The sequence below is a fragment of the Hibiscus syriacus genome, unplaced genomic scaffold, assembly GCF_006381635.1.
Source record: "Hibiscus syriacus cultivar Baekdansim isolate YM2019G1 unplaced genomic scaffold, ASM638163v2 tig00110882_pilon, whole genome shotgun sequence".
Lineage (NCBI taxonomy): Eukaryota > Viridiplantae > Streptophyta > Magnoliopsida > Malvales > Malvaceae > Hibiscus > Hibiscus syriacus.
In genome coordinates, this window is record NW_024062896.1 from 265,070 (window position 1) to 279,533 (window position 14,464).

At 29.7% G+C, this 14,464-nt stretch overlaps 2 pseudogenes; one reads left to right on the forward strand and one right to left on the reverse strand.

The window, feature by feature from the left end:
• Positions 1-244: 244 nt before the first annotated feature.
• LOC120144103 lies at positions 245-1,804 on the forward strand (annotated as a pseudogene).
• Positions 1,805-2,352: 548 nt separating this feature from the next.
• On the reverse strand, positions 2,353-11,783 carry LOC120144177 (annotated as a pseudogene).
• Between the last annotated feature and the right edge of the window lie 2,681 nt (positions 11,784-14,464).

The window sequence follows — 14,464 nt, forward strand, 5'->3', positions numbered from 1 at the left end:
GGTGAAAAGCATGAGAGGGACAGCAGAATGGGCAAATTTCCTTCAAGAAAGTGGACCGTTGTTTCATTTTGCGCACGCGTTCTTCATGCAAAATTAATTATTTTTTTCTCGTTTGTCAAACAGCTGGAATATCAGCATCACTACTTTTCTGCTTATATCACTTCCTTTAGGCAATACTATATAAAGGAATCGTTTCTCTTCAATACCATCATCTCCTACCTTCCCTTCTTTCATCTCCTTGGCTTTTGTTTGTTGTTGGCTGTTTTCTCTGTTTCTGTTTAATCAATGGATTTCGAACTTTCCTTATGGTTTTGTTCCATGACTACTGCTTTCTGCTTCGTCTTCTTCTCTTTCACCCTCTTGTTTTCTTTGTTTTCATTGTTGGTCTTCGTTTTGAGGTCGAAGCTCTGGTGTAATTGTGAAATCTGCCAGGCTTTTCTTACTTCCAGTTGGACCAAAGACTTCAACAATCTTTGTGATTGGTATACTCATCTTCTTAAAAAATCAGCCACCGGAACCATCCATATCCATGTTCTTGGCAATATCATCACAGCAAACCCTGGTAATGTCGAGCACATGCTCAAAACCAGATTTGAAAACTACCCGAAAGGAAAACCTTTCTCCACTCTCCTCGGTGATCTTCTTGGTAGAGGTATTTTCAACGTCGATGGCGCTTCATGGAAGTTTCAGAGGAAAATGTCCAGCCTCGAGCTCGGTGGCGTATCCGTAAGAGCGCACGCGTTTGATATTGTCAAGTCAGAGATTCAATCCAGGTTTGTCCCTCTTTTATCATCGGTTTCCGATAAAGAACATGTTCTTGATTTACAAGATGTGTTTAGAAGATTTTCATTCGATAATATCTGCAAATTCTCCTTCGGGCTAGACCCCTGTTGCCTCGAATTATCATTGCTGGTTTCGGAATTTGCTGAAGCCTTTGATTTGGCTTCTAAATTTTCTGCACAAAGAGGGCTGGCGTCTTCATCTTTTATATGGAAGGTCAAAAGGCTACTGAATTTAGGCACGGAGAAGCAGCTTAGAGAAGCCATTAAAACACTGGATGAATTTGCTCAAGAGATGATCGATCAACGGCTAGAAGTCGAGTTTTCTGAAAGAAACGATCTTCTGTCAAGATTCATGGGAACCATCAATGACGATAAGTATCTTAGAGACATTATCATAAGTTTCCTCTTGGCGGGTCGCGACACGGTGGCCTCTGGGTTAACTAGCTTCTTCTGGTTGTTATCTCAGCATCCAGAAGTTGAGTCAGCCATCCGAGATGAGCTGGAGCGAGTCATGGGATCGAGTGATGAGCAACTCGCAAGTTTCAATCAAATGCGGGAAATGCACTATTTGCACGCGGCGTTGTACGAAAGCCTGAGATTGTTCCCGCCGGCCCAATTCGACTCCAAGTTTGCTGAAGAAGATGACATATTGCCTGATGGAACCTTTGTGAGGAAAGGCACCAGGGTTACCTACCATCCATATGCAATGGGGCGGATGGAGCGTATTTGGGGGATCCGATTGTCTTGAATTCAATCCAAACAGATGGTTGAAAAATGGTACATACGTGCCTCAAGACTTGTACAAGTTCCCAGTTTTCCAAGCTGGGAAAAGGGTTTGTTTAGGGAAGGAAATAGCAGTAATGGAGATGAAATGTGTGGTTCTAGCCATAATCAAGCGGTTCAAAATCCATGTTCCTGGTAACGATCAAGCACCGAGGTTTGTCCCTGGTCTTACTGCCACCTTGAGAGGCGGCTTACCGGTTCTAGTCCAAGAAAGGGAAGCTTAGTCCTTAACATAGGAACAGGGCTGGTTAGCTTCTTTAGGTGGTAGAAGTTAGATATGAACTGATCCATATGCGTTGAATTTGAAAATCAACACAAGAAATGTAATGTGTCAAAGGAGATATGAACATGTTTCTTCCCGTATATATATATATATATATATATATTAGGTGATACTAAAGTTGTACTAATCCCACAACTGATTTTATTTCACAACTCAAATTCAAACAAAGTTCCTTGAAATACTAGAAGCAAAGTTTGTTCGCCAAATAAAAACTATTCAAAAATAATAGGATATGACCAAATAATAGCGTTTCACAAATGTACGGAAACTCAAACCCATATTATTTTTTAATTCAATACTTAAGATTAATTCCATGTTGTAAAAGGCCTGGAATGTGAATATTCATTATATAATCTTCCCAGTCGATGCTCTTTGAATCAAAATTAAGTTCAGCTACATGAATGCCTCTCTCTTCAGCCACCCTTTGCAGTTTCTCCAAATTTTGGTCATCAAAGCTGTTTTGGAGAGCAGAAAACATTTCATATGGTTATATTAATATATGTAACATAATTGAAATGTTTAATCAAATAGAAAGTAAAATACAAACTTACATCCCTGTGAAGAACGCATAAGGTTTGTAAAATTTTGCTAATCGAAGCACATACTTAATTTTTCGATCAAGTCTGGTATAATTTTTTTTTGAAACTTTGACAACAGAGTATATTGATCAAATAAAATACCTGAATTCCAAGATTACAAACATGGAAAAAGAGTTAAATATAGGAATAATTTGATGTAAAACTAAAAATTATGAAGAACAAACCTTCAGTGGGAGCACATATTTGAGTTGCAGGTATAGGAAAAACCTGTTGGGTGTGCTAAAAACTGTTCCTTTACCAACTTTTACAATCTTCCCATTTGTATCAATCCATGGATTTTTAGTGAAATAACAGTGTACGAACTTTCGGAGATCTGAAACTTTCATAGGATTTCTGAATAAAGAACTGACATGGTAAATGGTCTCACGTGAACATTGAAGATCTGCATAATGAACTTGCATGGACACAACCATGGCATTTACCACCATATCTACTGGTATCTGCACATATAGTTTAGAAATTCATCTTCATATTTTCTCACTTTCAGTTTTAACTGATTATGTTGATGTTTTGCTCACCACATCAAGAGCAGAGTTCAAATTTCCCAGAAAAAATGTTAATTTCCCCTTTCCATAACTCACAATAACACTATCCAAGGTTCTGTATGTAATACGTCAGAAATAAATTTCATAAGTTGTGAACTTGATTTCTGCAATCGAATCATAAATAATTTCTGTTGAGTACCTGACACCTTCAATCCAACCAGGGAAAGGGTGTTTATAAGTGCTTGTAACCATGGTGGGACGTATAATAACAAGAGGCAAATCCCCTTTGAAATTCCCTAAAAGCATCTCTCCCATTGCCTTTGTAAATACGTATGTATTCGGCCACCCATTCAGTTTTGCCCTGTATTCATACACACAAAACATATTTTCTAGTATAATATGCTAATTATATCATTGTTTCCATCTCATTTTTGTAGCTAATCTTTTAGGGTAAATATAGAAAGAAACCTTTCCTGGCCGAGTTCCTTCATTGATGAAGTTATTGTTTTATCCGACGCAAAATAATTTTGTAATTGGTTCAGTTGTTCCTCCACAATTCTCCTCTCTTCAAAAATATTTATAGTGTCTCTCTGTTTTTCGAAAATCATTCCCGTCTGTTCATCGCAAACATAAGCTAAAAGAAGAAAAAAGTTGTTATAATCATTAATCAATAAAAAATTATAATTAAGAAGAATCATTTCGTATTTAATAATACCGGTTGAAATATGAAGAAGCAACTTTATGTTATCACATTTCTTTCCGAAGTTCAAAACATTAGAAGCTCCAAAGGTATTGATGTTTAACGCAACGTCATACCTTCAAAATGGAAGAAAAAAGATTAAAACTTCATGGAGAATTATAAGTAAAATTTTATGTTAATTGTTGTAACTTTGTCTATAATCTGAGTTTTTTTTATTGTAAATTAAAGAACTATTAGCGAGCGTTAATCAACATTAAGGCATCTAAACTACCTTTCATTGAAGTCAGTTGTGGCAGCTGCATTTACTATCATTTCTATTTCATTCCACATTTTTTCTCGTAAATTTGAGTCTCTCACTCCCAAGTTTTCAGAAGAGACATCACCAGCCACTGCTATCACCTTACTTGATATCAAGTGATCGAATTTCAAATCCCAATGATTGCGAAGAATCCTGAACAATTCTGAGCTTATGATCTGCATACAAAATTTCTACCTCAAATGACTATCAGATACACTATGTATCTTACAGTTTCATATATACCTCGTTATACAAACGTTGTGTGGCAGATTTTTCATCTGAAGCCCTCAGAAGAAGATAGAGCTTATTCACATCTGGTTGAAGCCTTAATATCTTCTCCACAAGGACTAGAAGCCATGGTTGAATCATTAAATGTCACTAATAATCTGCATTAGCTTAAGGAAGAGAGAGTAAGAGTAGTACCCTTTGCCAAAAATCCAGTTGCACCAGTGACAAATATAGTCTTGCCTTGAAGAAACTTGGCTACATTGTCCATCTCCATGTCTGATGGCAATCAAACTTAAGAGAATAAATTATAGTGTTCCAACCAATATGTTTTCCCAATGAGTTTTAAAGAGATATTTATAGGGGAAAACATGCACTAATTGGGATCATGCATGGTCCACCATATTTATATGCTATTTTTGTTGAAGTTATAGGTTAGTTTCCTCCATTTATCAAATTAAATTTAAGGGCAACAAGAAGAATATGAATAAATTAGTTTTTATTTTTAAATTTTAATTAATTAAATCATTTAAAATAATGAAGTTCAGAATTTGAAAAGGTTTTATAAAAATATGTGATATTTTAATTGGGATAAAATGATTTAAATTTTAAATATTTTTTATAGTAGATGCTAGTTTTATTAAAATGAAGAAATACTCATTTACAGTATCCGATCTAGATTAGTTGATTAATAGATCGGAGACGAGTGATTAATTTAAAAAAAGAAGAGAAGAGAATATCCAGAATTACATTAAAAGTCTACAACCTTAATCGTAAACTAAATACATAATTAGGAATTTTCCTGTAAAAATTGACATAATAAACTAGTCACTTAAGATTATACAATGACATACAGGAAAAGTGAATCATAAAAGAGGATCAAACTACTAAAAGACCACCGACCAACCGTAAATCAGAGTTGAACGACGTGAGAAAACTATTAATAAACGCAAATTGTATATCAAAATTCAATTCGATTGTCCAAAAAAATAGATATGAGTGTCCAAAGCAGAAAATATAAGTATAATAAAAAATAAGTGTCATCTCGATCAGTAGTGGAAATATGAAATCTAATTTTAAGAAAAAATAACGAAAACAATTAGCAAACAACCAAAAAAATTATTTAATTTAATATTCTCTTAAAAAGCCATTAAAATGCTAGAGAAAGTGAGAAGTTTGGCGAAACTTAGCAACTTCCTAGTACTTTTAGGCATTTAGAGTTTGGCAGAAGTGTGTTTCATTAATAATGTATATACTTTTAAGTGTAATAAAGTATAATTTTATATCCTTATTATATATTTTTTATCTAGTTATTGTCACAAGTGAATCAAATATTAATTAATTTAGTTTAAATATTAAATAATTAATATTATTATAATAAAATTTATTTTTTTTCATAGTTTTATATATTTTTAAATAAAATACCTAAATTATTATTTAATGAATTCATATATCTTACCAATTCATTTATTGTTAATTTTTTTATAAATATTTTTTACATATAATATTTTCATTCACATATTGTGAATGTGATAGAATCTAATATATTAAAAAATAATTTAGAAGGAAAAAGATAATTGGATCCCAACCTAAATGAAGTATAAGAGTAGTGGCTTTATTTAGGGTAATTTATCTATTTAATCACTCAACAATATTGCAGTTTTATTTTGGTCATCCAACTACTAAATTTTCATTTTAAGTATCAATGTTATTGTTTTATTTTTTTAGTCATTGGTTGTAAAAAAGTAATGAAATGATGATATGCTTTTTTTAATTGGTATAAGAATACATTTAGTCATTAACACTTACATATCTCGTCTGTCACACTCCAATTTAGGGGCTAGATTACATATTATATAAATTTGATTTATAATTTGGTCATACAACTACTAAAATTTTCATTTTAGTCATCAACGTTATCATTTCATTCTTTGTATAAATCAAGTATCCTCTAATTCAAGTTTTGATTTTTAAAGGCACTTAGATTGATGTACCAACAAACTTCCCTCTCTTCCATAAATATAATTTTTGTATGTTTGAAATTTTTATAAATATAATTTATTTGAATTTTTTGATGAAATTTATAATTACAAATAAACCATGTCAGCACCATTTTCATAATTTTTTAAATTGTGTGTGATCAAAAGGATAAAATGATAACATTTATGATTAAAATGAATATTTTAATAATTGATTAACCAAATTAGAAATACAATAATAATTCAAATTAAGTAGTTTTTGTATCCAATTTTTTGGGTCAATTTAAAATAAGTAATTTACCCTTCATTTTATATACAATGAAATGCTACAAATTGAATAAAGCAAGTTCGGCATGAAAGTAAATGAGACATTAATTAAAACGTTAATGAATTTACTTAAAATATATCCTATCATTTTTAAATTATTAGAAAGGATGTGATTTGAAATATTTAAGTTTTACACAAAAATATAGCATTTTAATATATTATAGTGGTTTGATGATAATCTTTAGGTTGCGGTGATTATTAGCAATTTATTTCTTCTGATTTGGACGGAAAGTTGCACTCGGTGGTTCATGGTGGTAATGCTGCAAACATTCAATATCGTTTGGTACAGAAGATTGGACTAGCGTGTCGGAGAACTTGAGTAGAAGAGCCCTCTTTCAGTCTTGGTTGAAGGATTTTACAGTAACTTTTATTGTCAGTGTCAGATTTAGGTTCATAATTGTTAGTAGTATTCGTAACTAACCTATTTCGGAAAAATATTTTTTTTATCTTTGTCTTACTTTTGAATCATATATTCAAACCAGTTTTCACTATTATTAGTTAATATAATAGCAATAAGTTATTTTCTTAATTTATAAATGATGCATGTTAATTAGAAGTAAATTTAAACTTTATTAATAATCTTAAATAATTATTGTAAGTATAATTATTACTTAATAAAATTTAATTTATATTTAATTATTACCATCACTTAAAAATAAATTATGAAAAGAAAATTTAACTTAAACTTATTCATTGGTCGGATAATTTGTTTAAATTTAAAGATTAATTTGGTTTTTAGAATAGTATGGATAAAAATGTTAGACTTTTAAAAAATGTTTGGACAAAAACATTAAGATATTTATCATTTTCGTTATCAGTTTAACAGTAGATTATTAAAATAAGATAAAACGATAATGTCTTTGACTAAAATAAAAGTTTTGATAACTAATTGATCAAAACAGAAATAAAATGATCATTGAGTAACTATATAAATAATTTACCTTTATTTAATCCACAATGAAATACTAGGGATTTGATAAAGTGATTATTGAGTGATTATATAAAAGTAATTCAATATGACCGCGTCATTTGATACAGAAAGGGTAAATTATATTGTATTGTCACTCTTTTATTTGTAAAACCACAAATAAGTTATTGAATTTCAAAAAGTTATTAACTAAGTGACTTATTTGTAACTTTTAAAATTTAGCGACCCATTTATAGTTTTACAATTAATTGAATGAGCTATAGTTAATTTATCCTAAAAATAGCTAGTTTTTCTTAGAGTTTGTATTTTTTTCCGGCGTAAATAATAATAAATACCAACCTTTTGTACCTTTGTACTCTAGGGAATTAATTTCCTTAAAAATATATAAAGAGTAATTTAAGTAATTGTACATTGAACCCAAAAAATCGTTGTAGGGCGACGGGGAAATAAAGATAATCGAAAATAATGTTGTTTATTTCTATTATTATTTGTTTAATTATGGATTGTTAAATTATACAAGGGTAAACTACATAAATGGTCACTAAAGTTTGAGTAGTTTTTGTTTTTTTTCATTGAAGTTTCAAAAGTAACAAATTAATCACTAATATTATCGATTTATAATAAATCTGTCACTCGCTGTTAACCCAATAATGGAAGGTTGATGTGACATGTTAAATTAATTTATTTGGCACTTATTGACCGACCCTAGACTCATTGTATTCAAAAAATATCATTGAAAAAAAATAAAAGAAAACGAGAAAAATAATTCTGCTAATTTACTTCTTCCTTTTAATTGAATCCAAATCTGAATTTTCTCAAATTCAACTTAAGAAATATGGGTATTAAGAATAAGTTTAAGAATCAGCTTAAAGAAAATGACAAGGTTAAGGCTTCAAGTAGAATCGATGTTCATCTTGCTTCCACTTTCAAACACCATAATCCTCCCTGGAAGAAGGATTGTAAATGTTCTCTTTCCTTCCACTTAAAGAGTATTTCTCGAAAGAGGTTTATGAATTGATGAATAAGTTTTTTCAAATAATATTTTTTAATTAAATGAGTCAAAGGTCGGTCCATCAGTGCCAAATAATTTAACTTAACATATCACATCAGTCTTATGTTACTGGGTTAACGGTGAGTGACCGATTTGTTTTAAATTATTATTTTAAGAATTTACACTATTATCAATATTTTTCATGCATGATTACATTGAGAACAGCATAAAGTTTATTCGTATTTTGAAATGAAACAATAAATTAGTATATTCATTTTCTTAAAACACTTTTAATAATTACAATAATTGTGAACTTGGGTATCCATGTTTATAAATTCATTAAGTTTTGATCAAGCGTTTTATGTCGTTTTATTTATATATGTTCAATTATACATTTCTTTCAACTGAGTTTATAATTATATTTTGAGTCTCTTCGATAATCAATATAATCGTTGAAATTTAATAATAATATCTAAATCAAATAAAGTGAACAAAAATCAGATTAGTAATCAAAGAACACAAAACTAACAGTAGGAAACATTCAAATACAAACACTTGATTAGATCAGGGGAACCAAACTCAAGCTAAGGTAAAGAAACATTTAGTCTTTTTATTGAAGAAAAGTCGATAGAATATGCACCCTACTCCGATGATGCTAATCGAGACCTAATTACATACTTGAAAAGGCCTGGAATGTGAATATTCATTATATAATCCTCCCAGTCAATACTTTTGGAATCGAATCCAAATTCAGCCATATTTATCCCTCTTTCTTCAGCCATCTTTTGCAGCTTCTCTAAATTTCTGCAATCAAATCTGTTTTTGCATCACTGTTAAATTTTAAACGACGGGATACTAAATGAGTAATTTACCCAATAATTAATACAACTGCAAAACACGTACTTACATTCCTGTGAAGAACACATAAGGTTTGTAAAGTTCTGCTAATCGCATTACGGACTTGACTTTACGTTCATGTTTTGCGTAAACTTTGTTGAAAAATTGACCACTAAGTATATTCATCAAATAGAGCACCTGAACATTCAGATTAGAAACATGAAGAAATGAAAATGGAAGTTAAAAACTATAGTGTGAAAAAGGAAATAAGTTGATATAAGAATGACAAACCTTGAGTGGGAGCACGTACTTGAGTTGCATGCTTAGAAAAAATAGATAAGCTCTGCTAATCACTGTTCCATTACCAACTTTTACTATCTTCCCATTTGTATCAATCCATGGGTTTTTAGTGAAATAACAACGTATGAAATTTCGAAGATCTGACAATTTCATAGGATTTCTGTACGAAGAACTGACATGGTAAATGTTCCCATGAGAATATCGATGATTTGCAAAATGAGCTTCCATAGCCACAACCATGGCATTCGCCACCATATCGACCGGTATCTGCATATATAGTTTTGAAATTCTAATTCATATTTTCCATTTCCAATTTTAGTTATGGGTAAACTACTCAAATGACCACATAACTATGAGGTTTGTGTCGATATGATCACCATACTTTCAATTTTAGCAACATGACCACATAACTATTTAAGTGAGTTCAATGTAGTCACCCACCTTTACAAAACAAATGGTGTAGTTGATTTGGCTGTTATTGACTGACGGAGATCCACATCAGCTATGAAGTTTGTTTTGTAACAACAAGTGGCTACATTAAAACCACTTAAATAGTTATGTGGTCGTATTACAAATATTAAGAGTATGATGGTCGTATCGACACCAACCTCATAGTTAAGTGGTCATTTGCATAATTTACCTTTCATTATTTATATCTATTAAAGGAAGAAATTTGGAAAATAATAATAATAATAATAATAAAACATCTGACCACATCAAGGGCTGAGTTAAGGTTGCCAAGAAAGTATGTCAATCTCCCTTTGCCATAACTCATAATAACGCTGTCCATGGTTCTACATATATCATAAAATCCGTCATTGGTAACATAACATCTTATTTATTGATGTTGCATAAAATTATATATTCACAATGCATCAAATACTCATCCATCATGCAAATATTAGAAGGAACTATGAATAATCATAATATTTTCAATTTGAATTTGTGTTGAATACCTAAGGCCTTCAATCCAACCAGGGAAAGGTTGTTTATAAGTACTTGAAATCATGGTAGGGCGTATAATAACAAGAGGCAAATCCCCATTGAAGTTCCCTAAAACCATCTCTCCCATTGCCTTTGTAAATACATATGTATTCGGCCACCCATTCAGTTTTGCCCTGAATTCATACACAAAACATATTTTCTAGTTTAATATGCTAATTATATCATTGTTTCCATCTCATTTTTGTAGCTAATCTTTTAGGGTAAATATAGAAAGAAACCTTTCCAGGCCGAGTTCCTTCATTGATGAAGTCATTGTTTTATCCGACACAAAATAATATTGTAATTGGTTTACTTGTTCCTCCACAATTCTTCTCTCTTCAAAAATATTTATATTGTCTCTCTGCTTTTCGAAAATCATTCCCGTCTGTTCACCGCAAACATAAGCTAAAAGAAAGAAAGAAATTGTTATAATCATTAATTAATAAAAAATTATAATTAAGAAGGATCGTTTCATATTTAATAATACCGGTTGAAATATGAAGAAGCAACTTTATGTTATCACATTTCTTTCCGAAGTTCAAAACATTAAAAGCTCCAAATGTATTGATGTTTAACGCAACGTCGTACCTTCAAAATGGAAGAAAAAATAAGATGAAGATTAAAACTTCATGGAGAATTATATGTTATTTGTATTGTAAATTTGTCTATAACCTGAGTTTTCTTTTATTGTAAATTAAAGAACTATTAGCGAGCGTTAATCAACATTAAGGCATCTAAACAGAAATCTAAACTACCTTTCATTAAAGTCAGTTGTGGCAGCTGCATTTACTATAATTTCTATTTCATTCCACATTTTTCTCGTAAATTTGAGTCTTTCACTCCCAAGTTTCAGAAGAGACATCACCAGCCACTGCTATCACCTTACTTGATATCAAGTGATCGAATTTCGAATCCCAATGATTGCGAAGAATCCTGAACAATTCTGTGCTTATGATCTGCATACAAATTTTCTACCTCATATGAGTATCAGATATACTATGTATCTTACAGTTTCAGATATACCTCATTATACAAACGTTGTGTGGCAGACTTTTCATCTGAAGCCCTCACAAGAAGATAGAGCTTATTCACATCTGGTTGAAGCCTTAATATCTTCTCCACAAGGACTAGAAGCCATGGTTGAATCATTAAATGTTAGTAATAACCAGCGTTAGCTTAAGGAAGAGAGAGTAAGAGTAGTACCCTTTGCCAAAAATCCAGTTGCACCAGTGACAAATATAGTCTTGCCTTGAAGAAACTTGACTACATTGTTTGTCTCCATGTCTGATGGCAGTCAAACTTAAGAGAATAAATTATAGTGTTCCAACCAATATGTTTTCCCAATGAGTTTTAAAGAGGATATTTATAGGGGAAAACATGCACTAATTGGGATCATGCATGGTCCACCATATTTATGCTATTTTGTTGAAGTTATAGGTTAGTTTCCTCCATTTATCAAATTAAATTTAAGTGCAACAAGAAGAATATGAATAAATTAGTTTTTATTTTTAAATTGTAATTAATTAAATCATTTAAAATAATGAAGTTCAGAATTTGAAAAAAGCTTTATAAAAATATGTGATATTTCAATTGGGATAAAATTATTTAAATTTTAAATATTTTTTTATAGTAGCGCTAGTTTTATTAAAAAGAAGAAGTATCTCCTTTGCAGTACTTGATATGGATTAATTGATTAAAAGATCGAAGACTAGTTATTAATTTTTAAAAAAAAAAGATAAGAAGAAATATCCGGAATTACATTAAAAGTCTACAACCTTAATCGTAAACTTAATACAATTAGGAATTTTCATGTAAAAATTAGCATAAGAAACTAGTCACTTAAGATCATACAATGACATAAAAGGAAAATAGAATCACAAAAGATGATCAAACTACTAAAAGATCACCGACAAATCGTAAATTAGAGTTGAGCGACGTGAGAAAAATATCAGCAAACGCAAATTGTATATCAAAATTCAATCCTATTGTCCAAAAAAAAAAGATCTGAGTGTCCAAAGCAGAAAATATCAGTATAATAAAAAATACAAGCGTCATATTGATCAGTAGTGGAAATATCAAATCTAATTTTAAGAAAAAAGATAAACGAAATCAATTATCAAAGAACCGAAAATTTATTTAATTTAATATTCTCTTAAAAAGCCGTTAAAATGCTAGAGAAAGTGAGAAGGTTTGCGAAACAGCAACTTTCAAGTACATTTAGGCATTTAGAGTTTGGCAAGAAGTGTGTTTCAATAATAATGTATATACTTTTAGGTGTAATAATGTATACTTTTATATCCTTCATAATAATAATAATAATAATAATAATAATAATAATAATAATAATATAATTTAATATTTTTTAACTCTGACAAAAAAAAATGGGTGTCTACACTTTCCAGGCCGAGTTCCTTCATTGATGAAGTCATTGTTTTATCCGACACAAAATAATATTGTAATTGGTTTACTTGTTCCTCCACAATTCTTCTCTCTTCAAAAATATTTATATTGTCTCTCTGCTTTTCGAAAATCATTCCCGTCTGTTCACCGCAAACATAAGCTAAAAGAAAGAAAGAAATTGTTATAATCATTAATTAATAAAAATTATAGGTTAGTTTCCTCCATTTATATTTATATGCTATTTTGTTGAAGTTATAGGTTAGTTTCCTCCATTTATCAAATTAATTTAAGTGCAACAAGAAGAATATGAATAAATTAGTTTTTATTTTTAAATTGTAATTAATTAAATCATTTAAAATAATGAAGTTCAGAATTTGAAAAAGTTTTATAAAAATATGTGATATTTTAATTGGGATAAAATGATTTAAATTTTAAATATTTTTATAGTAGATGCTAGTTTTATTAAAATGAAGAAATATCCCATTTACAGTATCCGATCTAGATTAGTTGATCAATAGATCGGAGAAGAGTGATTCATTTAAAAAAAAGAAGAAAAGAAGAATATCCGGAATTACATTAAAAGTCTACAACCTTAATCGTAAACTAAATACATAATTATGAATTTTCCTGTAAAAATTGACATAATAAACTAGTCACTTAAGATTATACAATGACATACAAGGAAAAGTGAATCATAAAAGAGGATCAAACTACTAAAAGACCACCGATCAACCGTAAATCAGAGTTGAACGACGTGAGAAAACTATTAATAAACGCAAATTGTATATCAAAATTCAATTCGATTGTCCAAAAAAATAGATATGAGTGTCCAAAGCAGAAAATATAAGTATAATAAAAAATAAGTGTCATCTCGATCAGTAGTAGAAATATGAAATCTAATTCTAAGAAAAAATAAATAAACGAAAACAATTAGCAAACAACCAAAAAAATTATTTAATTTAATATTCTCTTAAAAAGCCATTAAAATGCTAGAGAAATCGAGAAGTTTGGCGAAAACTTTAGCAACTTCCTAATACTTTTAGGCATTTAGAGTTTGGCAAGAAGTGTGTTTCATTAATAATGTATATACTTTTAAGTGTAATAAAGTATAATTTTATATCCTTAGTATTATATAATTTTTTTTATCTAGTTATTGTCACAAGTGAATCAAATATTAATTAATTTAGTTTAAATATTAAATAATTAATATTATTATAATAAATTTTATTTTTTTTCATAGTTTTATATATTTTAAAATAAAATACCTAAAATTATTATTTAATGAATTCATATATCTTACCAATTCATTTATTGTTAAATATTTTTTTACATATAATATTTTCATTCACATATTGTGAATGTGATAGAATCTAATATATTATAAAATAATTTAGAAGGAAAAAGATAATTGGATCCCAACCTAAATGAAGTATAAGAGTAGTGGCTTTATTTAGGGTAATTTATCTATTTAATCACTCAACAATTATTGCAGTTTTATTTTGGTCATCCAACTACTAAATTTTCATTTTAAGTATCAATGTTATGTTTTATTTTTTAGTCATT